We start from the raw sequence: 4801 nt of genomic DNA, 5'->3' as shown, positions 1-4801 counted from the left end.
TGAGCTATTATCCCGCAAAAAGCAGCGATTTATTCAAGATAATTCCAGGTAAGTTTCGCAAACTAAATGCATTCACCAAACTAATGTATTTTTCTCACAAAAGGTTTTTCGAACAGCACCTTTTAAGTTTTAGAGCTGGCTACAGTTGTTTATTGGGGCAGTGTCTCATCAGCGGCGCTACCAACAGCGGTGTTATAAGCAAGTTCTAGGTAGGAAATTGTTAAATCCAACATATTTATATCATCAGAATCTAACCAGTCTTTATGTTTGTGTTTCTTCCAAAAGATTTTTGAAGTAGTGCACACCAGCAGCATCATCACCTTCTACAACTAGGGATTTTTCAATTGCGTTTCAGGTAGGAATTTAGCAATTGCCAATGAATCAAATTGGTAACTAATTTTTTTATTTGTTTTTGGCTTACACCCATGCTTACACCATCTTGTAATGATATAATTATTAATACACCATGGCTCACACTAATCACGGATTCGGTACTTATCTCCAAGCGTTTCCGCTCGGATGACTATGATGAGGGACTTCGGTCTAGCCACTTAAACGTATAATTATTTAATAATATAACAGATAGAATTTAGATGTGTAAGTTTTAAATGGTAACGAAAATATAGTTTGTAATAAAATTCCCGTTAAAGTTAAGTTATTTAAAAACTTAGTACGCATATATACTTCAGAACTTAAGGAAAAAAAATACAAATAAAATTCCATACTTGATGATATGTTATTTTTATTAGAAGTTAAATATAATTAAATAAAGAGAACGGTTTAATTTTATTTGTTTTAATAAGAATAAATGAAGGGCGGAAAATAGTTTTTATTTTTTTTTTTAATTTTAACCTACCTCTTATGTATGTGGTACGTCTACGTGGCCTTTTAAGTTTTATATATAATAATTTTGAGGTAGAAAAATAAAACTGAATAATTATTATAATCATTATTTTTGATGGAAATAAAAATAGTAATAATAATTTCTCACATGGCGGATAATGTCAAAAAACTTTTTTTTAAATGTAGAATGCATTTTCGTATTAAAGATTTGAATAAATCCATAAAATGATATAAATAAACAATTTTTTTGTTTGTATGCCTATTCATTGAATTTAAACAGTTAAACAAAAGTATTTCTTATAGGAAAATACACTGATAGCGAGAGCTTTGAATATATGTCCATATGTATATATTCCAAATCAGTATTGGAAATAGTACCCAAAAATTAGTAAAAATAATCCAAATTTTTTCCCCCTTTTTCAACTACCCTCAAATGCATGACCGCAATTGGCATGCAGAAAAAGTGAGGTTATGTAAGTGACATCACCTTATATTTATTTCACCATGAGTCGAGCTCTCTCATACCTGACTGTAATGTCAAAAAACGTAAACAAAGAAATTAACCCTTTGTTATGCATGCACCATATTTGATAAAATTCAATATCTATGAAATGAAAGTTTTTGTAAATATGAAGATATTTAAAATCACATTAAAATCGGCTTCATTTAGTTTTTGTATTTTCGTTTAATGTATGTAAATGTTGAAATGCATACTCACTAAAAATTACACACTAAATGAAACACAATTATTTATAAACCCGTTTTGGCAATTTTCTTGTTTTTATTAGCCCAATGTTTTTGAGCATTTATTTTTTTATTCAAATACTTAATTCTAGAGTATATTCGAAATTAAAAAAAAAAATTTGATTCTTTCTTCTACATTTACATCGGAACTTAACTTCAATAATTCAGCAATTAAATTTTTGCAACGCGAAATTCCTTTCCAATAAATTTATTAAAAATTACTTCCAGTTTCTTTATGTCCACAAGGAATTCTGGTTTAGGTTTTATCATACCACCATTTGAAATTTGGTCTATCCATGTATATGAGTGGGAGATTTTCTCTTCATATTCAGTAATGCTTAATTTCCGTATGATAAATCCAGCAATGTATGAAAAGTAAAAATTCGACTCTTTTCACATGGCATTATGAAAAAAGGAAAAGGGATGTTAAGAACCAGAATGTCGAATTTATAACAGTAAATGGTGATATAAAGCGGTAAATTTAGTGGAAGGAAATTGTATCATGGTGTTTGCTTATATGTATATGTTAATGTACTCGTGGATCCGGTCGTGCTTGTTTATGGCAGACTTCAGTTTGGGTCTGTGCATCAACAACTTCGTCCCCACAGACACCTCAGGAACGGCCGACACTTCAGGTAACTTAAACTATGTTCCCATTGGCGTAATTTAGAGGTCAATCTTAATTTACGCATAAATTATGTACAAACTAAGTAATTTCGCCTTGTAAAGTCTCTCAGTAAATTAAGTTGAAAGTACGTAGTTTATCTTAAACCAAGAACCAAATCACGAACAAATTAGTGTCGGCTGTAATTTTATCGATAATAATCGAAAAAAGTATTGTCCCATAACTGATATGTCATTGTGTTTGGACGTTTTTGTTTTTAATAATCGCGCGAGGTAGTTTGTCAAATATTTCCAGAAGCTTTCTCTTTTGATCACTCATCTAAAATCTAAAAAATTACCACAAACAACTCAGAATGTAAAAATATACGCAATTAGTCACATTCGCGATCTCTTTTGGTTGAATAAACAATAACACAGGGTTGCTACAAAGCTGTCAAGACAAATAAAGAATCGCGTGTATGAACGCACTTAATTTAGTGAGGTATTTTAAACGAAACTAAGTATTTTATTTTGGTAATGTGAACATAGTTTTAAGCATTGAGGAATTGTATGGTAGAGGTACTGCACCTGGGAACAAACGCGTCCGCTTGGAAATACTCGGCTGTGATGGGCAACAAATAAAGTCACTGCCCACTAAAATGGTGTTCGCACACACGCGAAGAGTCTCCTAATGGAACAACGCAGCTACTTGCCCACCGCTGTCGCTTTACTTGACAATTAGGAGGTTTAAATTAACGCACAAGTTTGTTGTCCCTGCTCTTGCTGCACAGAGCGCACCGCTCGTAATTCCTTTTCATTTTATTTTTGTATGTACATATGTATTTAAAATCAGTCGCCCAGCTCAAAATTGAAATTAAAAAATTAAAATTTTGAATTGTATAGGGTTAAGAGTTAACATTATAGTCGCAGTTCAAAAGAGAGAAATGTCGAAATCACTTCTACCTTGTTATGCCTTGGTTTGATATACTTAAGTCTAAGCATACTATGTAAAAATAGACTTTTGTTGTCAAAACAGGTATTTTTGTAAAAAAAATTTATTTAAATTTATTTAAATATTTTTGCCTGTAAATGATGGCATTCCATCATTGCGTTATTATAATAATTTTGAGTCTATAGCTATATATCTGGCCTTTATTTTAGTAAGTCTTACTAATCGATCAATCGATTGATCGATAAATGCATCCATAGCTTTCTTCAACGAAAATTTTTCCATAATATTATAAATAACTAAAAATATTAGCAAGATAATGCGGGAGCGTTACCTATTTCACCTACCTTTAAAAAAATTACTTGGAATTTTACTAAGTTTTATCTCAGTGTCTCTTATTTGTGCTACTGTGGTGACTTATCAAATAACTTTGTGCAATTTTTATGATATATTAAATTAAATGAATTAAATAATATACTAAAATTGGATGTGGCTCCACTTATTCATATTTAGTGAATCTACATATGTAAGTACTCAATTCACTATCAAACTATACCATATCCAGAATAGGTCGCATTGACGTCGTTAACTATAACTTTGAGAACTATCTAAATCGAGGTTTAACTACACGTATGACCCTATAAATATAGCACGGACATACAAAAAGCCAAACCGTTTGAAATAATTCTCGGGTCACTTTTTAAGTTAATTCACTTGGTTACTGAATTAACGAGATACTAAAAATGTTTATGTATGAGAAAAGATTATTTTTTGAGTGTTCTTTCAAAATATATCGGCAATTTGAAATGTTGTGACAAAATAACATATGAACGCGAGATACGAAATTGTATAACCTATAATCTGATACATCGTTTGCTTCAATCGGTTAACGTATTCTCTAGATATTATATATTAAGTTACTTTTTCAAAAATTTGACTCGGTAAAATTATTGTATTTGACACAGAAAAGCAGGATATTGAAAATAGGGGCCTTCACACCGAGCTTGGTACTCGGTAATTCGGCATTCAGCAATTCTTCCACATGCATTTTGTTTGCATAAGATTATATTCATTTATTATCGGTTTACCGGCTACTGAAGTATCGTGACGGGAGCTTGATAATTTTTCTGGTAGTTGGAAATCAGCAATAAGCTGTTCGATATTTATTCAATTTTAAATCCGTCCGCCATTTCCAAACAAAGTGTACATGGCAGTTATTTTTATATTTTCTCATACCCGTGCGGGTATTATAACTTTGTTCACATAACGGTTCTTTGTAACGAATCGAGATAGGTAGATACAGACCAATGTATACATAAATGATCAGAATGAAAAGAGAAATCGATTAAGCGGTGACTGTCTGTCCGTCCGGCTTTGCACACGATAACTCGAGTAAAAATTCAGATATCTTAACGAAACTTGATGGATGGTATTGAAATTGGGCCAAATCGGACAACAACCACGACTAGCTCCCATATAACGGTAGTTTTCAGAAATACGAAAACTGCGATATTTTAGTAACTACTGAAGGTTATTCACAAAAAATTTATATTTACAATAATTTTTAGACGAAAAATAAGAATATTATAAATTTTTGGAAAATTCGCGTAGCCACGCCCACTTATGATTACATGTGTATATCTTGGTAACCGCTCCACCAAT

General features: G+C 31.5%; 1 long non-coding RNA gene across 1 annotated transcript; it reads left to right on the top strand.

The window, feature by feature from the left end:
* Positions 1-8: 8 nt before the first annotated feature.
* LOC118756781 lies at positions 9-766 on the top strand. The gene is made up of 3 exons (XR_004995155.1): positions 9-209; positions 286-355; positions 507-766. It is a non-coding gene; the product is annotated as an uncharacterized LOC118756781 (long non-coding RNA).
* The last annotated feature ends 4035 nt before the right edge of the window (positions 767-4801 follow it).

This window comes from Rhagoletis pomonella, unplaced genomic scaffold, assembly GCF_013731165.1.
Source record: "Rhagoletis pomonella isolate Grant_MI unplaced genomic scaffold, Rhpom_1.0 Rhpom_scaffold_12149, whole genome shotgun sequence".
In the NCBI taxonomy this organism is placed as follows: Eukaryota; Metazoa; Arthropoda; class Insecta; order Diptera; family Tephritidae; genus Rhagoletis; species Rhagoletis pomonella.
Note: the sequence above shows the minus strand (reverse complement) of the source record. Positions and strands in the feature narration are given on the sequence as shown.